This window comes from Marmota flaviventris, chromosome 9, assembly GCF_047511675.1.
Source record: "Marmota flaviventris isolate mMarFla1 chromosome 9, mMarFla1.hap1, whole genome shotgun sequence".
NCBI lineage: Eukaryota > Metazoa > Chordata > Mammalia > Rodentia > Sciuridae > Marmota > Marmota flaviventris.
This window is the reverse complement of record NC_092506.1, coordinates 102,552,864-102,574,768: the sequence shown is the minus strand read 5'-3', so window position 1 is coordinate 102,574,768 and position 21,905 is coordinate 102,552,864.

Sequence of the window (21,905 nt, the reverse complement as noted above, 5' to 3'; positions counted from 1 at the left end):
TTCATCAAAAAGAAAACAAATCTTTAAAAAGACATTGTTAATAAAATTTTAAAAAAACACCCATAAATTGGAAAAATATTTGCAAACATACACTTGGAATGTGCAAAGAGTATTCAGAATATATAAAGAATTCTACATCTCAAAAATAAAGAGAGAACTCAATAAAAAAAAAAGAAGCAGATGGCAAAGTTTGAACTAGCACATCACTGGAGATATGGAAATGACGTATAGGTACAGAAAGAGATGTTCCACATCATTGAGTATCAGAGAAATGCACATTAAAAACCATCCACTAGAACAGGTAACATTAAAAAGAATGATAATCTCAGTACTGGTGAAGACATAGAGCTACCGGAACTCTCCTACACTGCTGGTGGGTGAGCAAATAGTCCAATTACCCTAGAAAACAATTCAGTGTTTCTTATAAAGTTAAACAAACACTTACCATATAGCCCAGTAATTTCACTCCTAGAATGTATGCCCAAGGAGAAATGAAAATATATGTCCATACAAAGATGTATGTGAATATTCATAAAAGTTTTATTCCTAATAGTCCTAAACTGGAAATAAACCCCCCAAACAATCAGCTAACATGAGCATAACAGAGGATGACATATCCATAAAATGAAATACCATTAGCAATGAAAAACATCATGGAATACACCAACATGAATTAATCTCAAAAGCATTGTGCTCTCTGAAAGAGGCCACACGCCAAGGAATACATCTTTATGATTATAAATGTGTCATGTAACATTCTACAAATGGAGGGCGGGAAGGATCCATGCCAGGGCCTGAGAGTGTGCACAGAGGGCTGACTGAGAAGACATGTGAGGGCTTTTTAGGGCGACGGAAATAATATATCTTGTGCTTGCCACACAGTAGCTACGTAACTGGAAGTGTTTATCAAAGCTCATCAAACTGCATACTTTAAAAAGGCAAATTTCATTGTACTCAAATGACACAGTACTCATTAAGTCACTTCCCACTTACCCCCAATGTCCTTCTGCCAGCCACAGGCAACCTTTAACCTACCCTTCTGTGTCAATAGATTTGCCTGTTCTGGACCTTTCTTTTAAATAGAATCTAATAGTGTGTGGTCTTTTGTGTTTGTTTTCTTTCTTTTGCTAATGAGTAGGGTGTTTCTTCTGAGGGTGATGGGAAAGTTCTAAAATTGATCGTGGCCATGGTTGCCCAACTCTGTGAGTCCTCAAAAAACCATTGTGAGCACTTTCGATAGATAAATTTTATGGTACACGAATTCTATCTCAATAAAGCTGTTAGCAAATTTTTGTGGAGTGAATAAAGAAATTTTCCCCTCTGATCCTGTCCTGGCTCTTGCAGGAGATGAATCAGGCAGGACGTGTCCTATGAGCTGGTCACTGGGCCTGGAAGTGCACAATTGAGAGCAGGCAGCTCATGCAATCTGTGTGCATGAACCTTCCAGCTCGGCAGCCCCGGCCCCTGGGGCTTTGCATGCACTGGGGATTTCATGGGAAGGGGGTTCTGGAGGTCTGGGACCAGTATGGGATCCTAGCAATTTCTCCCCAGTTCTCTGTGGTCAGAACAAACCACTTTCTTAGTCAACTGGGCTGTCACCCCACCCGGGGTAATTACTGCCGTTCGCCCCTCTGGATGTGTCATCTACACATGTGAGTAATTAAACTGAATCCGGCTGATGACTCGGGTGCGTGGCATCACACCAGCCCTGGCCCAGTGCAGACTGGGAGAACTGGCTCATCCAGGCACTGGTGTGAATAGAAAGCCAGTTCACCAGTGCTGGGCGCAGGCGGTGGGGAGCAGGGGGTGGTGCACAGAAGCGCTCTCTGGTCTTCCTTACTCCTCACCCCAAAAGTGGAACCCAGAGTGGGTGGGGTCTGCATGGTTCCAGGCTGGGCTGAGGCCTGCGACTGGTCAACCCTGCGATCAGCCTGGAGGGTTTGAACTCTGGGTGCGAGGCCTGTGGTTTGGTGCTGAACTAAGGAGAACAGAGCAGGCTTCAAGCCCCAGGGCGTGGGCTGAGGCCTGAGAGGAGATAGTAAGTACAGGAAGCGGGTCTTTAGAATCCTGGCCTCTCAAACCGCCTTCCACATGGCATTAGAGGGTTTCTCCAGAATAAGAAGAAGATGAAGGGAGTGATGGGTTAGTCAGAAAAGAGGGCCTCTGGAGTTCCTTCCAAATCCTGCATTCTGCATGTTTGTTTGCTAATACCCACTGGTCTGTGGGACAGCCCTACCCACACCACCTCATTTCATGCTCACGTGACCCTAGGGGGTGTTTCCTACTCTACCTGGGTTACGGAGGAGGACCTGAGGGTCAGAGAAGTCAAATCAATTATTTGCTCCACGTCACAAACCTTCCATATGGTGGAGGCTGTATTCAAATTCAGGTCTGCCTGACTCAGACACGGAGGCCTCAGTCAGCCATGGCCCAGCTGCCTTCATTCTGTAAGTCTAGAAATCCAGGCTCTTTCTAGTTACTTTGAAGAACATATGTGTGGCATAAGAATTATCTCCAGAGGGAAGAGCCATGACTCACTCGATCAAGGTTATTTTGTAGGAGGACATTGCAAGTTTTCTTTGTGATGGGGAGATTGGTGGGAGCAATTTAGTATGAAGCAACTCCTGTTTGCCACATAGTAGAGATTCAATAAAGGCTTGTTGATTGACTAACTGATTGCTTAGATTTATGATAAACATTGTGAGGGGATGCAAAAGAATTGTTATCAATTTATTAGTGAGTATTTATTGAGTATGTATTATGGTCAATGTCAGTATGAAGATCATACCTACTTCTTTGGATTTTTTTTTTTTTTTGGTATTGGGGCATTTTACCACTTTGCTATATCTCCAACCCTTTTTTAAAATTTTGAGACAGAGTCTCACTAAGTTGTTCAGGCTGGCCCCAAACTTGCTACCCTTCTCCTTCAGCTGCCCAAGTTGCTGGGATTATAGGCACGGGCTACCACACTCAGCTTCCTTGGATTTTTTAATAGTCGAATTTTTAAACGTTAGAAATTAATTGAGACAAATGAGCACTGTCCAAATTGAATGAACTGCATCTATTAATCCAGTTGGATAGCAGTTTGCCATCTTTGTTTTAGACTTTCTAAATAAGTTGAAAAGATTCAATACCGAAAGATATTGAAAAAATTGTGATTAAGAAAAAAGCTGTAGAATAACTTTTTTCCCCCTGGTGTTATCTCATTTAATCCTTACAACCCCATGGGATAGATATTATTCTCCCTATTTCATGGATGACGAAACTAAGATTCCAATAGTAAGTAATATAACCAGAATTCCAATGTAAGATGGCTTTTAAATTTTTTTAACCTAATTTATGTTCTTAATCACTATGTTATATTACCTTACAGATTAGGAGCTTGTTTAGAACAGAAAACAAACCACAGAGAAAATTAGAATCCTGTGTATCAGAGAGCTGTCAAGTAATGCTCTCCAAGAACCTCTGTCTGGATAGACCTGACTGAAAGCATTGTGAATTTTCTCGGAAACAGAACAACTAATAACATTTCAATGTCAACCTCTGAAGTTGACATTGCACTGGGAGACTGTATACAGGCACAGAATAACATTAAAAGCAGCTTCAGAAGTCAAACAGATTTGGATTCAAACCCCATGTCCTATGTGGTCTTGGGCAAACTACCCTGTCTGAGCCTCTGTTGTAATGTAAAGGGAATAAAAATAATTTCTACTCACAAGGTTGATGTGACAACGAAGACATTCACACGAGGAGGGTCTGATAACCATTAGCTGTTATTTTTCTGATAACAAAATTCCCAGGTGAGGAGGGCAGGGACAAAGGAGAAAGAAGCTCTGCACTCAAAACCGAGTCCATGAGAAACAGGCACAACAGACCAGCTGTCCCTTCTTTGCTCTTTTTCAGTGGCCCAAGGTGTGCCTGCAATAATGGCAGGCACACAGTACAATTGTTTATGGAATGTATTAAAAATTAAGCAAGGTGCAGATGCTGAGTGGGTGAGCTTTGATTTGCTAAAGTGGCAGGGAGCAGGTGATCCATGCTCTGTTGTAGGGCTGTGGCCCTGACCTTCTATTTTGACTCAAGGTCAGGATCTTAGAGTTCTGACAGACAGTTTTGGGGGCAGTATACCCGTGGGTAGTCCAAAGGCAGCCACTGCCCCAAAGACCAATGGAATCTGAATGTTTTCAGGGAGAAGTTTGGAATTCCACTGGAAACCTTGTCCTCCTCTTGAGTAATGCTCCTCAGTTGATGCTTCCATGATTCCAGGGTCTGCATCAGGAGCTACTAGGAAGATCGCCATTCCTTTGTGTGGGAAAACTATGGCAGAGGAGGAAAACAACTTTGATTGCTTCTTTGTACTGAGGATTGAACCCAGGGGTTCTCAACTACTGAGCCACATTCCCAGCCCTTTTTAAATATTTTGTTTAGAGATGATCTGGCTTACCTGCTTAGGGCTTCACTATATTGCTGAGGTTGGTTTTGAACTCATGATCCTCCTACTTTAGCCTCCTGAGGGATTAAAGATATGTGCCGTTGCACCTGGCTAGAAAAGGAAAACAGTGTGAATCTATACACCTCAAAAGACGAACTGAATTCTCACACGATACAAGAGGGAACATCAGAAGCATCGAGTGAAGACAGTTTGTAAAGATCCACTTGCAGAGTTTTAAACTTAGAGTAATAATGTCCAATGTCCTCTAAATACTTGAGAGTTTCCAAAAAGCCATCTTACACACTGTTTCATCTCTAAGAGGCAGACAGAGCAGAGCAGATCATAGTTGAGAGAACTCAAGTGAAGAGGTTTTTCAGGTCTACTTCTGGGAAGGAGCCAAGCCAGGGCTGGGCCAAGGTCATGATGCATTCTTCCTATGCAGTGCCATAGATTGGAAACAGAATCAGGTTCAAGGTAAGTGTTCATATCTTCATTCTATTTCTATCGATCCTACTTATGAAGGCTTCTGAGGCTTCGTGGAATGTGCCACTGATGTTTTCAGTGCACAGCTTCAGAGATAATGTGGCTGCAGCCAGGCTAAGCCAAGCCAGCAGCCCTGGGGCCTCGAGCAAGTCATCAAGCTTCTCTGGGTATTAGAGAGAGTGTTACCTGTCTTGTCTACCTTGGAGGGTTATCCTAAGGGCCAGATGAGATAAGGAAGAGAAAGTGCTTTGCAAATGTGATATTCTGAGTTTTAACAGCTTCTACTCAATGTCAAGTGTCTGAAGGCACTTCTACAGGAAACAGCCTCTTTGCCCTGTTTGCTGTATGCTTAGCTCAGCATATACCAACTTTTCTACCCAATCTGAGTTGGATTAAGCTGAGTCAAAGGATGCTGATTGCACAGAGAATCAGAGCAGGAAATAGGTCTTGGGTTAAGAAATGACCCCATAGTTCATTCAACTTCTCTATGTACATAGAGAAATAAATCATAGTCCTTAAGATGAATTTGTTCTAAAGGAGAAGTCTTTTGAGAGTGGAAAGAGCAGACTCATGAGTTTTGTTTTTTTCTTCCAACCTCTAAATATCCTAGAAGAGAAATGGAATAACATAGCCGCATGCTCAAATACCCAAAGTTTCTCATGAGCCAGGTTTAAAGTCTGGGCAACTTTGTATCTTTCTCATCTCAATTTTACTTTACTTTACTTATTGGTTGAAGTACTAAGGATTAAATCCAGGCATGCTCTACATCCCCAGCCCTTTTTATTTTTTATTTTGAGACAAGGTCTCACTAAGTTGCTCAGGTTGTCCCCACACTTTTGATCTTCCTGCTTCAGCCTCAAGAATAGCTGGGATTACAGGTGTGCATCACTGTACTTAGCTGTATCTTTTTTAATCATTTACATTCAAAAACAAAAAAAAAATCAAAATGCATAACATTTTCCTTTCACAGAGCAAATGATATGTTGGTCTTTGGGTGACAGTTGGCAAAACACAACATGATTAATCTGGGGACCTGCAGGAGTTCACCTTCAGTGACTGTGCCCTTACCACCACTGATAAAAACACATCTGAAGCAGCTGAGAAAGGAACCTACGAAAAGAATTGCTTCAAGATAAAGTATTCCTTCTCAGTTGCAAAGAGTAAAGATAAAAGTTCTATCAAGAATATCCAAACTTGACATTTTAAAATTTGATATCAAAACAGTAGAGTGACATTTAAGGAAATTTAGAAATGTAATGACCCATTACACTTCTCTGTTACTAGTGACACTGTCCTGCTAAGAACATAGGGGAAGAGGCAGAAAATGTGAATTGAAATTAAGCTTTAAATTTATAAGCTGTTGATCATTGGAAAGTCTATTTCTTTGAGTCTTTGCTTCCTTGTTTAAAGTGGGGAGAGTAGTGGTAACACATGCAAAGACATCCTAGGGACAGAATTAAGTAATCTGTGTGCAGTGTTTGGCAAATATGGCTTATCATTTCTTGGCTTCTTTTTGTTTTTACCTTGGGAAATCATATATTATAAGGACACCTTGTTTTGGTTTTTCTCTGGTTTCTGACCATCCTTCCATTCCTGTCTTACAGGCAATCATCAGGGGCGATTGCTTCTTTCTCAAACTGTGACTGTTTTCTCTTTTCGATCCTCTGCTTCCCAGCTCCAGGCCTCCAATTACCTTTGACTCTCCTCTCCTAGAGTCCCTCGCCAAAGGTAAAAGGGGCCTCACTTTTTAGGATGATAAAGCTCATATCTGGGCACCACACTGCTTAGAATTAAGAGCCCCAGCAAAAGCCCAGTCCTTCAGCCCAGCAAAGAACCCTTCTCCTTGGGCTTTGGCCACAAAGCACACAACTTCACAGTCTCTTTTCTGTAAAAGCTACTATTTGTTGCTCAAATTTTTACACACACAAATTACACACACACACACTATTTATTAGTGGACCCTATGTGGCAAGTCTTGTGTCAAATATATCATACAAATGATTTCATTGAATGGATATATATATTCTTGAGAAGAATATTTATTCTCATTTTACAGATTAAGTAACTTGCCCAAAGATATGGAGGTATAGACAGAACATCCCTGATCCAAGATTCCAAAATCTAAAATGTTCTAAAACTTGGAGCTTTTTGAATGCTGACAGGAGGTCACACTTGGAGTTTCACACCTGACCTCACCTGATGGGTCACAGTCAAAATGCAGGTACACTAAAAACAATGTATAAAATGACTTCTGGGTTACGTGCACAAGGTGTATGTGAAACATCAGTGAATTTCATATTTTGACGTGGGTCCCATCCCCAAGATATCTCACTAGGTATATGCAAATATTCCAAAATCAGAAAAAAAATATACATCCCAAAATGCTTTTGGTCCCAACCCTTCAGACAAGGGAAACAACCTGCAGTGTATGGAAGAGCTTGATTCCAAGGCCATCTGGCCTCCAAGTCGGTTGTGAATGTCTGAATGACAGCCCTAGGGTTTCAGCCTGTGTCACTGTGTGTGTGTGATAGCTTCTGGAATCTCACCTCTTCCCCCAGAAATCCTTCTCCACTGGATCAGCAGGAGTTGAAGACATTCCTGTCTGGCTGTGATTCTCCTGGTCACGGTAGGAAGCTGCTCACTCGCCCTCCACACTCTGTGACTATGCACTGTGCTGCACGCAGGGGGACTCAGGTTTGCGCTGCTGGGCTCGTGCCCTGCCTGTCCATCAGCATCTCTGATCTGTCTGTAGCTGCTTCATTTTGTGGAAAATTAGCGGCAATGCTCTGAGTATTTCCACTGACCATCTGGTGGGGTCTATCAATGGAGTGGGGGAGCCTGTGTAAATATGGCCACGAGACCCCCACTTTAGGAGACTTATGGTGCCCACGGGGAAACTCACAAGGTGAGGAAACCTGTGTCTCCCTCACCCCAGAAGCAAGCGAAGGAACTGGGTGTGTTCAGTGTGAAAAGCCACCTACTCAAAGGGTCACCAAACTATTGCCCTCAAGTGTGAGAATGGCTGTTATGAGGAAGTGTGATTTGACTTCTGCCACATGTCCCCATAGAGGGGAGTGAGGAGCCAAAGACACGCGGGTGAATCACAAGGAAGGGCAGCTACATCAACTCCTTCTTTGGAAAGAGGCGGCCACTCCACACAGAACGCAACCCACGCGGGGAATGGGATTTTCCACTGCCTGGAGCCACCTGGGCACAGGCAGGCGGCTACCAGGCCCAGCATCACGGGGGTGCTCTCAGCGGCTCTGGCCTGGGAGGTCCTGGAGGGCGGGCCCAGCGGCTGGCTCTGCCTGCCTCCGAGGAAGTGGGGCCTGTGTGTGCAGAGGCTGCCAGGAGTCCCGCCAGGGCCTTCTTCCCTGGTTTATCCCCACAACAGCAGGTTTTTGATGATGCAATGAGAACAATGCCAATTGAGGGGGAAAGAATGGGTCCTTGTCCCTTTTTGTCCCTCGTGTTCTCAACGACACACAGAGCAGCCAATCCATAGCCAGGAACAGCCTCGTGCCTCCTGGGTTTAGGATTTAGAACCACTGGTGGAACTACTGGAGGTCCTCTGGCCTTGTTTATTTCCTGGCTTCCCCTCCTGGTGCACCTGTCCTTTCTTCCTTCCTGTCCCACTACTCGGTTGACAGGCCCAATATCTGCTTGAACTTTAGAGCTGCCTCACCGGCAGCGTCCCCCATAAGCCTTCCTTAGGGTGGGCTGGAGAGACCCTCTGGGGATCAGGACTCTGCTTAGGCTCTTATGCTATTATCTCTCAGCTTGAAAAAATATATATCCTTACACCCCAGGCCCCGCTCCAGCACCAGGAATACCTCTGACCAGCAGTTTAGGCAGCATCTACTAACCTTCCACAGGCCTGGGGTAAGAAGGGTGGCTAGAACCAAGTCCAGAGATTCAAAACTGCGCGGGAATTGAGTGGGGTGGGAGTGGCGGCCCTCACCTGGGCTGGGAAGAGGGCTGGGTTTGAGGGTATATGCTGCCTCAGGCCCAGAGGGTGACCACTGGTGACCCAGTCCCTCCAGTGTGGGCTCAGTGTTTCCTCCCTGCCCTATCTGGCCTCTAGGTATGCGGTCTGTGTCCTGGTCACCCTCAGGCCTGGCGGGAAGCCCATTGTTGTGCTCTGAGTGATGGAGAAGGTTGGGATGCAAAGGAGAGAAGGGTAGAGGGCCCCAAGGAAGGAGTCTGGGGGCAGGTGATTCAGGAGCAAAGCTAATGAATTCAGGACTCCAAAGGAGGAGCCTTGTCTGAAGCAAGAGACAGGAGAAGATAAGATTGGGAACAGAATGACCCAGAGCTCTGTGTCTCTGCCTGGAGCCCCAGAAAGGAATTCCTAGTGCTCCCAGAGAGAGCCAGCTGGGGCAGCCGTGAAACTGGGGGTTTAGTCTCAACATGGTTGTGGGTTCCTTCACTATTTTGGAGGGGTGTCAGATGTCATGTGCTTGTTTGCGTGGGGGCTGGCACATCTTTTTATGTAAAACTGCTTTCACCCCAAATGGAAATAACCAGAAGCTGGGGTTGTGGACTGCCGGGTAGCTAGCCTGTGGTCCCCACACAGGGAGGTAACAGGCAGGTGCCAGGTGCTGCGGGTGGCCCCTGTGTGGGGGTGGTGAACGCTGAGAGCCTGCCTGGCATCGTGCCAGAAGGCAGCCAGGGAGCTGGAGGGAGGGAGGCAGCCATCAAGGCAGGAGGGGAGCAAAGTCAAGGGAAGGGTCAGTCAGAAGAAGACCGGGGTTGTGCAGTCAGGCAGCGGGCCAAAGAGACCCGAAGAAGGGAACCAGGAAAGGGCAGAGCCAAGCCAAGGTCAGGTGCAGAAGCCAAGGGCAGGGCCAGGCCTCCAAGACAGACTTGTTGGGGACGAGTCCAGGTCTTCAAGCCCAGCCCCTGTACTTTCCACTCCGGAAACAGGAAAACCACCACAAAGAATCTGATGCCACCGTGTGCCCCCAGGCAGGTCCCTGCCTTTTGTTCCTTGTCATCCTCTACTCCCCCGGCCACCACATGGCTCCCAGCAGCCCTGTAGGCCTGGTACAGAGCAGCCAAGACCCTCGGAGGGATTCTGCAGGCGGATAGTGGCTCCGTCAACCCCAGCTCCTCCATTTGGGGTGAAAGCAGTTTTACATAAAAAGATGTGCCAGCCCCCACGCAAACAAGCACATGACATCTGACACCCCTCCAAAATAGTGAAGGAACCCACAACCATGTTGAGACTAAACCCCCAGTTTCACGGCCGCCCCAGCTGGCTCTCTCTGGGAGCACTAGGAAGTCCTTTCTGGGGCTCCAGGCAGAGACACAGAGCTCTGGGTCATTCTGTTCCCAATCTTCTCCTTGTCTCCTGCTTCGGACAAGGCTCCTCCTTTGGAGTCCTGAATTCATTAGCTTTGCTCCTCTCCAGGACAGGCTGACTCGTGTTTCTGATGGAAAATAAGGGAAAAAATGTGAAATAAACTCATCTTCGTTAGAGCCCAGCCAGTGCCCGGTGCCAGGCACGCTCTCCAGTCAGACGTGTTAGACCTGTTGTCTGGATGGTGGAGCAGCAGACCTCCAGGGTCACAAACTTGACCTGGACCTTGAGTCTTTCCAGAACCGTCGCCCAGAACCCCAAGGCTGAGCTCTTTCCAGAGGTCAGTGAGACCTTCACGGAAAGAGGTTGAGGCTGACTCTCAGAGGCAAGTGGCCTGCTTAGGGACAAAGTGGGGACCCTCAACTGGCCTATGGATGCCCAGGCTCAGGGGCAGCCTGTGGCTCCCTGGTGGTTAAAGAGGGAAGAGGAAGAGAGGAGGACAAATGCAGGCCTGTCTTCAGGACTGGACGACAGGTGGGAAGGGTCCCTCTTCTGGGGCATGGAGGGCTGGGGGGAGGCTGGAAGGGGATGTGGCCTGTGGCTGAGTTCTGCTTTCTTGGAAAGCCAGGGAACCGGCACCACAGAATTAGAGCCCCTGGGGGGCTTCCAGAACTTCTTTCCTCCAGCCCCTGCCTCTGCATTAGATGCCCCTCAGCTACCCTAAGGTGGAGCCGATGGTTTCCACCCTGAGCTAGAAGCTTGTATTTTCTTAAATGTAAATGGGGGAGGGAATCATCACTTCCTTTAAGTCTTCACTCAAAGCTCACCTGAGAGGCCACCCCTGGACACCATATTTCAAATTGTGACTGTGTCCTCCACCTTCTTAATTCCGTCCCTTCTCTATTCCTCTATTGCATGTCTCACTGTCTAATGTACTGTTTAATTGGTTTGTTGATTTTTGTCTGCCTCCCCCCATCCCGATCCCAGTGCCATCAGACTTGAGTCTTAGCTATTGTGTTCCCAGAACCTATTGTAAACCAAGAAATCATAGACTGAAATAAAAGCAAAGAGAGTTTCATTCAGGTGCAGAATAATTGTGCAGAAACCAGGGTCCCTGGTTGGGAGCATTCTCTGGGGAATATAAATAGGCTTGAGATAAGTTCAGCAATTGGAAACTGGCTCAAAGTAGGGTGATCATAGATTTATGTATGTATGTATGTATATTGGCACTGGGAATTGAACCCAGGGCGCTTAACCACTGAGTCACATCCAAGGCCCTTTTTATCTTTTATTTTGAGACAGGGTCTCGTTGAGTTGCTGAGGGTCTCACTAAGTTGTTGAGGCTGACTTTGAACTTGCAATCCTCCTGCCTCAGTCTCCTTGAGTTGCTGGGATCACAGGTGTGCACCACCATGTTCAGCATAAAATTTTTAAAGTACATTAGAATGTCTGTGTCAATAGGCGAACTGGCCAATCTAATATTTCTCAGAAAGTATTGTTAGATTTCAGAAAATTGTTCCCTCTGTCAGATCCAGTTCCTGATAAGATGCCTGTGTGGCAATTTACCCCTGCCAGAAAAATCTCTAATGCTTAGAAAAGACCATTCTGCAGCCATGTTGATTTTTATGGTATCCCTAAAACAGGGCCAGACACTCAATAAATATTTGTTGAAAGAATGCATGAAAGACCTATGTAAAGTGTCTCACAGGACATCCCACTTCTTATTATAATTGCTATTGTTGTTTGCTACAGGTGACTTGTGATCCTTCAGTCCTCTGGCCACCAGATGATCTCTGAGCTTCCCTTTCACTCTAAAAATCTTAGTGTCCCAGATGCTCCTAATATGAAACCTCCCCTGATCCAGCTAATTCCCAACCCCTTCTCCTGGCATTCCTCAGCGGAGCTCGGCCAGGCTTGGTGCATGAAGCTCTTCCTTTTGACTCTGAGGATCAGAATGGGTCGCAGGTGTGGGATCATGAGTCAGCCCAATAATTCCTGGAACAGTTTCCATTCAGATATTTATGTGTTTCAATTTAATTGACTTTGTTGCACTGTTTCATAAATTTTATTGTTTTCAATAGAGGCAATTCATTATGTGCATAATTAAAGCCATTTGATTTTAATTTCTTTATCAAGAGTTTTCACAGAAATAACTTCCCCGGATTCAGAAAAAAATTTACCAGACCACTTGCCCTGATGTGGGGTTTAGATGTGTGACCCTTGGCATGGAGCTCCATACTGTCCTGCCCTGGGTGGGGCTCTGTCCCTGGCCATGGATGTCCCCTGTGGGGACAGGATCATCCCGGATCCGGTGCCTCTGTGATGGAGGCTCAGGTCAGTCGGGCTCAGCCATCCTCATGGGGCCTCCTTGGTCCTCTGAAGGAGGCCGGCCAGCGCCCTCCAGCTGCCTCTGTGGGGGCAGTTTCAGGAGCAGAGGCAGCACATGCTCCCCGGTTTTCGGTATTCGCTGAGTAACTGGGATGAACAGGGAGGGCGGAGGGACAGGTCTGGCAAGTTCTGCCTTGTTTATACTCAGGATTACCTCACATCCAACCAGCCTCCCCGCCCGTTCGCAGGGCCGGCCCTCAGCCCTCAACCTCCTTTTCCCCACATGCCTGGGAAGCTGGGGGCAACATGGACCTTCCTCTTGACATCAGCTAAGCCTAAGACTCATCCCTGGGAGGCCATGGAGAGGGACAGCGGCAGGGTAAGTGTGCGTGTGGGTCTCTGCTGGCTGATCTTCCCGGTGCTGAGGGACAGGGGTGGCTGGGAGACAGGTGAGGCACAGCCGCTCGGGTGCCTCTGGTTTGCGGGAAAAGAATGCCTCCTCTGGTCGGAAGTTACTGGGGACTAGGATCTCTGGGCCTCCTATGCATCATGATCCCTGGAAGCTGCTTCTGCGGGGAGAAGCTGGTGGAATTTGGATTCAGGTCCCAGGACTGAGTGGCTGAGCCCTTCTTTGTGACCTGTGAGCAGTCTGGCCAGGACATCTGTGCTGTTAAGTGGTCAGTTTTGCTGGTTGCTAATCTAATCTAACCTAACCTGATTTTTGCTGGTTTGAGAATCAAGAGCATCTTACCTGATCTTCAAGTCTACCTTGTTTAATCCCCTAGTAGATTCCAAAACCTTCCCAGAAAAATATGACTTTCTGTGTACATTTAAAGATTTTTAAGGGATTTTTCAACCATGCTTAGTCACTTATTTTTGCTCAATAATCCTCATCTTGGGAAGGGCTTCCTTGTGTCTAACCACAATTCCTTGCTACAACATGGTTCTTTTCCTTTGCTGCTCTTGGGGTAGTAGAGAGCAGCTGAGCTGTTTTCTGTGGGCGGAAAAGCTGGTTATAGACGTGTAAAGCCTTCCCAAGGCTTCAACTATGCCTCTGCTTTCTAACTTTTCTGAGTGCTCAGGTCTTGTTTTCTGCTCCTCTCCATGTTCTTTGTACTTTCTTGATATGATAGAATCTGGGACTCGAGGGAGACGGGCCAGCCTGGATTTGAGAAAGATCAGTTCATTCTGTGTTCCAGCCTGGAGTTGGCTTGTGGTCCATTTTGAACTCCAGATGTGTTTCTGGAAGCTTTACCACTATTTTTCCTACCAACCTTTTTGTGCCCTCTTGACTCTTCTTTCCCCAGGCCACCTCCCCTGCCTTCTGGTCTCCTTGGCTCATGTCTCCACCTCACCAAGGTCTTTTGGCCTCAGGCCTCTGAGACTCAATGGGGTTGCTGGTGATCAGAAAGAATGGCATATAGGATGGAATGGAGTTTTGTTGGAAGCCTGGAGAACGTGAAACTGCAGTCACAACAATGGTGTCCTCCTGGGTGGCTTGGTGGGAGTCTAAATTTGATGGTCCCTATACCCAAAGAGAAGGGCTGAGCTATCTAGAGGGAGGCTGTGCTCACAGTGGAGGTGAATGGATGGGCCTGGTCCTGGGGCAGGGTGATGGGGAGGTGTCCACCCAGGAGGTCCATGTCCCCAGAGTCAGGAACCCATGTGAAAGGTTGCTGGAGGAACAAAGGATGGAGAACAACCTTTTATGTTTAATGAAAAAATAAAGACTTCTAATTAATACTTAAATGTCAAAGGTATGGTAGGCCATGATCATCTTGGAAGGGAGATTGTCAGAACTTACTTCAAAATGAAAGAAATGAACCATTCTTTCCTTATTGAAGGTTTTAAAATTTGTCCTTTGGTCTTAGGTGGATTCTCTGGGGTAAGGACAGGGCAAGCTAGAGAGGGGGCTGCTAATCATGTTTGAAGTATTTGTTGAGATTGATGAGACGGGAATGGGCTGGGAGATGCTGGTCAATAAGGCCAAGCCTTCTCCCCGAGGGCTTTACTGCAGAGAGATGATTTCAGTTTCTGTCTCAGCTCTAAACACTAGTAAGGAAGATGGTGGCCAATGGGCATGAGCCTGCTAATGCTCCTATGGGAGAAACTAAGTCTTCAGAAAGATCTTGGGAAAGGGATGGACAAGGCGCTCAGTTTCTCCATATTCAAAAGCAAAGGTGAGACAGGTGCTGTTTGCAGACCTAGAATCACAGTGACTTGGGAGACTGAAGCAGGAGAATCCAAGTTGGAGGCCAGCCTGAACAAGTTTGGTGAGACCCCCATCTCAAAAACAACCAACTAACCAAACAAATGAACAAAAACACCAACAAAAACCCAAAACCAATCAAAAGTTTCATGCTGTGGTGGACAGAGAACTGACCAAGTTCCAGGCTGTGGGCAAGCTCTAAACCTCCCTGTACCTTAGTTTTTTTCCTTTATAAAATGGAATAATAACAGCACCAACAGAATAGATACTGTTATATTGTGTGCATGTAAGAATATGTAACAGCAAGTGCCACCATTATGTAAAACTATCATGCACCAATAAAAAGTGTAGAAAAATAGACTGGAGTCCAACACAACAAAGAAAAAGAAGGAGAGGGAGGAGGAGGAAGGAGAAGGGAAGGAAGGAAGGAAGGAAGGAAGGTCTTTCACCTAGTAAGCCTGTTCTAGAACAACATCCAACGTTCCAACGTTGATAGAGATGCCGGTATAACCACAGTGTTAGGAATTACCTCCATCATCGTCATCCTCTGGTGTCTAATCCTGGCTCCTCTAAATTTGAACAAATATCTTCTCTCTACATCTAGTTTTCCTCCACCTTCCAAAGAAGAGGGTTGGACAAACTTCCCCGACTCCCTTTCTGGTTCCCTAACAGTGGCTGGAATCCCAGAGAGTGGGATTGCCGGGTGCTGCACTGGATACATGCATCTGTTCTTCCCAATGGTGCACATTAGACCTGCAGTGCTTATTAGAGAAAGACTGAAGTACACCCACTGATAAAACAACCATCCTTTGTGGGACAGATTTTCTTATGCTGGGAATTCCTATTTCTTATGCTGGTTCCAAATCACCCAAGACCACACATGCTCTGGATTGGTGAGATCCAGGACCCTCTAGGACAAGGCACCTTCCCCAGGACGGGCTGGGCAGGCTCCCAAGGTGGCAGGCCCGTGGACTCAGTTCACCTTGCCAACCTCAGCCCAAAGTGCAGGCACCTCTGAAGCTCTGTGTGTCCTTCGCCCCTGTAGGGACACAGCCCCCACCTGAGACCCGCATCATGCTATCGTTGGTCCTGAGCAGCCTTCTGCCTGTTACACCTGCCTGTCTTCCCTGAATTGTCCTCTGTGACTTGGCAGTGGGAACACAGGTGTGTGGGAGTGTGTGCCAGGCTCCAGGCTGGGTGCTGGGCGGGAAGACTGGTTAATAGAACAATGGCCTCTTAAGTGTCTTGTTTTGGCAAAACAGCTTCCTCTTGGCCTAGCAACAACAGGGGTGAACTGAGCAGGTGGGCAGGGAGCCGGCGCCAGGGGGCGGTGGTGAGTTTGCCTATATTCCGGGAACTCCAGGTTCAGGGAACAGAAGAGTGGGAGAGAGCCCTGTGGCCCTGAAGGCGCAGTAAGGCCTGGGCCAGGCGGCGAGGAGGGGAAGAAGCCCTTACCACTGGAGCCCAGCCCGGTGTAGTTGTCATACTGGATAGGGTCAGGGCCACCCCACTGTAGCCCATGGGGTCCTTAGTAGCCCCCAGGGAAGCATTTTAGGCTCTAACAAGGGGAGCTCCTTCCTGCCCCTCTTGGTCCTGTTGGGGGCTGGGGGCAGCTTTTCCTGTCTAGTCCAGAGTGTTGGGGTTCCAGCCTATGGTCCTGCCTGTGCCCACCCTTTGAGAGTCCTTGATACGCAGAGTTTCTGGGGAAGAGGGTGCGTATCTGAGGCCTAGGTCTGGGGAAGGGTCTTTCCTCTCTGGAGGATGGTGAGGGGCAGGCTGTGGGAGAGTACAGTGTCATGGGACAGCTCAAGGATGTGGCTAGAGGTTTGAGCTTCTAGTCCTGCCACTGTCCCTAACAGGCTGTGTGATCTTCAGCAAGCCACCAAGCCTCTCTGGTCCTTCATTGCCTTATCCAGATAAAGGGCTTGGGCTGAAGGGGTTTCAAATTCCTCCCAGCTCTGACAATCTGAAGTGCCCAGCCCCCCACACCAGGGGTGGTAGCTTAATGAAAGGATGTCCCCAAGGATGGAGCTTCGACTGGACCTGGAGGGACCCATTGGGACTGCCCCAGGCTGGGAGGTTGCCACCAAGGTCGCTGGATCTTCTTCAGGTCTACCAGGGGAGCTTTAGATAGCGTCCTCCTCACTGTCTGCGTGGGGCTAAGACTGACCACGTCTGTAAGAGTCCATGCTGCTGCCTCTTTGCAGAGCCTGGGGCTCAGTCCACAGCACAGCCACATAGCCAGGGGTGAAGCACCCATGAGTTGGCTGTGGTGTCACTCAGCACAGACAGAGAGCCCCCCTCCTCCATGACATCACCAACTGAGCCCACAGGAGACACAGGGGAGGCCAAAGGCAGGACACTCTCAGGGGCTTGTTAACTCACTCTCATCCCCCACTAGGTTAGCAGTCCCAGGGGGAGGAGTCCCTACAAGAAACCAGAAAAATTCCCCACTCACCTGGAGGTACAGAACCCAGCCCTGGGAACTCAGTATAGAGAGCACCAGACTGAAAGAAAGGGGCCTTGGATTTCATTGTTTTTAAATCCCTGGTCTGCCATAAGACAGACCTCAACAACTTCAGGCAAAACACACAAATGTTTCCGGTCTAGCTAGGCGCAGTGGCATGTGCCTGTAATCCAGCAATTTAGGAGACTGAGGCAGGAGGATCACAAGTTTGAGGCTAGCCTCAGCAACTTATCAAGGCCCTAAGCAACTTGGTGAGACCCTGTCTCAAAATAAAAAATTAAAAGGGCTGGGCATGTAGCTCAGTGGTGAAGGGGTCTTGGGTTCAATCCTTCCCCAGTCCCAGTCAAGAGGAGCAGATGTTTAAGGCCTCTGCTTCCTAGTCTGTGAGATGAGAATCATAATCCTTACAGACTCCTGAAAAGAACCTGGAGCCAGGAACTGTCCTCTGCTCTCTTCCTGGTGGCCCTCACTTTCCTTGCCACAGAGGCCTCCCTTGCTGCCTCTTGTCCCAGGATATTTGGAGGGTCCAGATAGTCTTTGAACAGAGCCCTGGGAGCTGCGGAGGCACAGCAGGGGCACCCTGGAGTGCAGGCCTTTCATGGTGGGGGAAGGGCTCGCAGCCATGTTACCCCCAAGGCTAACCCCAGAGTCCCCCAGGGTAGGTGAGGGGGAGAGGCAGGGCCAGGAGAGAATGATGGGCAGGACAAAGGTGCAGAGCCCCTGGGAGCTGCTGCTCTGCCTTGTCCACATGCCCCCATGTGGGTGGCTGAGCCTCTGGTCTGCAGGGACATGGTGGAGAGGTCAGGGCACAGCAGAGACTTGGCATCTGAGTCCTATTCCCGGTCTTGTGCTTACTGGCAAAGGCAAGGATTTGGGAGGCCTGGGTTCTGGTTCTGGCTCTGCCCCTTTTATCTCAGGACCTTAGATAAAGGTCTCCTCCCTTTCCTGCTCCCCACCTCCTAAAAGCATCTGCCCTCAAGCTCATCAAGCCTCTGGGTAGGTAGGAGGATGGAATATTAGTAGTCGCTTTCCAAGAATTGAGGGAAGGAAATGAGTTAGTGCTGTAGCAGGTTAGACATCAGAAAGAACTTCTAGCAGGGTGGGGTGGCCAGCCATAATATGTCTGAGAGGGATGGTTGTGGGATCTCTTATTCTGATGGCCCCTGAAGATGAAGATGCTTCCTAATGTCCTGCGATGGTTGGGTCCAGGTTCAGAGTCAGGGAGTGGATAGAGGGTCTCACTAAGGATGCTACTTGTCTTGCCTTGGTCCACCTGCCTCCCACCAGCTCTGACAACAGAGGGCTCGCTCTGCCAAAACCAGGGCTGAACATCCCGACTCAGGGCAGCTGCACTTTTGCTGATGTTGCTCATGCTGGCTGCTCCCGGCTTCCCAGCATGCCTGCCGACACCCCCCCCCACCCCCGCCCCCGTCTAACCCCGGGCTGCTCCAGCATCATGAATGCACCCCCATCCTCCCGCTATCTTCCTCAGTGTCTCGCCCCCTGAGACCCTCTCAACCCCTTCTTCTCCAGCCCAGCCCTTTGTTGTACCCCTCATGATGAGGTCCCAGGGTCCCAGGGTCCCAGAGTCATAGTCACATTCAGGTGGAGACAGCCTGGGCTCTTCCCTGGGAATGCAAAGATTACGTTAGAGGTTGGGGGTGGGGTAGGCCTACTCCTCAGTCCCCCTGAGCCCCAGTTCCTCTTGTAGAAACTGGGGACAATCATACTGCCCAGCTTGCTCACTAGGAGCCTTGTGAGAATCAAAGGAAACAGTGGAGGTGAAGCTTCACAAATACTAACCTGAAGAGAGGAAGGAAATTCCCCTGGGTACCTGTGATACTGTTGGTCAAGACTCTACTTGCTCCTGGCAGACCTGGTTAGAATCCAAGCTGTGTCACTTCCCTGGTAGGTGAATCTGGTGTATCCCTAACCTCCCTGGACCTTGGTTTTGATATCTGTAAAATGGGGCTCATGATACCAACCACAAAGAGCTGTCAGAGGGTTGAAATAGGATGCAGCAAAGTCCCTAGTGGGCTGTTAACTTTATTACAGTTGAACACACATTTATAGACCAGGATCTTTCCTGTACATTCCCCCATTTACCTGGGAAGGGGGTGAGATTAAGCCCACTTTACAGATATGGAGCCAGGCTCTGATGGGCTCCATGTTACTTGCCCAAGGAAACCCAGTTAGAAACGACCCAGGCATTTTCAGGCAGACCTGTTTCAAGGCCAGCACTCCCAAACCACAGCAAGCAACCCCAGCACAGCCAATGTCACCCAAGCCCTTACTTTTCAGCAAGTGCTTTGTGTATATCACCTATGACGACCATGCTACGGAGCAGGGTGAACTGGATCCCACAGATAAGGAAGCTGAGTTGTGACAAGCGAAGTCACTTGTCCAATGTCACACAGCTAGATTCCAGCACAGTCACTAACTGTGACGGCACTGCCCTAGGTCACTACGTTCTGCCCAGTCCTGGCAGGTCACAGGGCCCAACCATGGTTCATGCCAGAAGGTTCCACTAGACTGACTTCCCTGTGGGAACCTCTGGGTTCCCAATGGAGCAGCTGGCCCTACCAGGCCCCACGTCCCAGTTCTTTGGTGGTCCTAGTTCTTTGGCTGTGTGCCAAATGCGAAATGAGCACCTTAAGCGTAAGCAGACTGCTCCAGAAGGCTCTCCTGATTCAAGAGGGGCAGGAACTCATGCAAGTAAGCCAGAGGGGAGTCCTGGGTGATTCTGGTAATCTAGCTCTGAGCCTTGACTTACTTATCTGCAAAATGGGCTCCCAGAATGATCAGCTTTTCAGGATGAGATGAGGACCTTGTGAGGCCACAAACATGAATGTCAATTGTAAACTCTAAAGTGCCATCTACTTATGAGTGATTAGTATTTTATTATCTGAAAGATGGGAAATACCCTTGAAGTTGGGAAAATGTAGAGTGTGAACTTAGGAGAGAGGGTCCCTAGCAGGTGGGAAGCTCAGGGTCTTACATGGGTGGGACTTGACCCTGGCTTTGCCCATCACCCTGCTTTTCCTCCCTAAGATGAGCTCACCCACCACTCAGCCCATATCTGCCACTCATCATGTCCCTGGCTGATGATCTAGGCATGGTTGAGCATGCTGTGTGCTTCAGGGCAAGGGGGAGGGGAACAGCCATTTTCTAGTACTTTCTGTGCGCCAGATGCCAGCAAGGATGCTCCTAAGGGGTATTTTATAGATGAAGAAAAAAAGGCTTAGAGAATTAAAGTACTGGCCCAAAGTCACATTGCTACTGAGTAATAGACCCAGGGTTGGGACCCAGGTCTGCCTGACCCACACCAGTGCCATCAACTGTCCCCATTTCCACCTTCGTCCCGACCCCAGTCCTGTTCTGCTTAGAGTGGCCAGAGTCTAACCTTTGTTTCATGGAAATCTGGCTCTAGACAATGGCAATGAGAGGGCGACCTCAGCCCTGGCTCAGCTGCCTTCAGGTCCCCAGATGCACCCGAGCCCGCCCCTGCTGGCCCAGGCCGGCCTGCCAGGCAGCAGCGCTCAGTGTCTCTGGCAAGTCACTTGTGGTCAGGAACCAGGGATTCTTCCTTGCATTCATTCCTCATCCCCCCCAAAAATGAGGATATACCCCAAACCGATTACTTCTGACTCACAGAAGAGGGAAATTATAAAGTAAAACCACTCTGTGGGCTCTCTCTTCACATTATTGATGGTTTCCCTTGCTGAGAAGAAGCTTTTTAGTTTGAATCCATCCTACTTATTAATTTTTGATTTTATTTCTTGAGCTTTAGGAGTCTGGTTAAGGAAGGCAGGACTTATCCAACGTGATAGAGATTTGGGCCTACTTTTTCCTCTACTAGATGCAGGGTCTCTGGTCTAATTCCTAATCCCTGGTCCACTTGACTTTGAGTTTTGTGCATGGTGAGAGGTAGTGATTTAATTTCATTTTGCTGCATATGGATTTCCAGTTTTCCCAGCACCATTTGTTGACAAGGCTATCTTTTCACCAATGTATGTTTTCAGCACCCACAGAGTGGGAGAACAACTTTACTACACGAACGTCAGATAGAACACTAATTTCCAAGATAAATGGGCCAAGGAACTGAACAGGCACTTCTCAGAAGAAGATATACAATTGATCAACAAATATATGAAAAAATGTTCAACTTCTCTAGTAATTAGAGAAATGCAAATCAAAACTACTCTAAGATTTCATTTCACTCCAGTCAGAATGGCAATTATCAAAAGAATATAAGCAATAATAAGTGTTGGCGAGGATGTGGGAGAAAAGGTACATTCATACACTGCTGGTGGGACTGCAGATTGATGCAACACTCTGGAAAGCAATATGGAGATTCCTTAGGAAACTTGGAATGGAATCACCATTTGACCAAGCTATCCCACTCCTTGGTCTATACCCAAAGGACTTAAAATCAGCCTACTATAGTGATGCAGCCACATCAATAAACATTTTATAGCAGCTCCATTCACAATAGTTAAACTATGGAAACAATCTAGATGACCTTCAACAGATGAATGGATAAAGAAATTGTGGTATATATACACAGTGGAATATTATTCAGCCTTAAAAGAGAATAAAATTATGGCATTTTCAGGTAAATGGATGGAGTTGGAGAATATATGCTAAGTGAAGTAAGCGATCAACAAAAAATGAAGGCCAAATG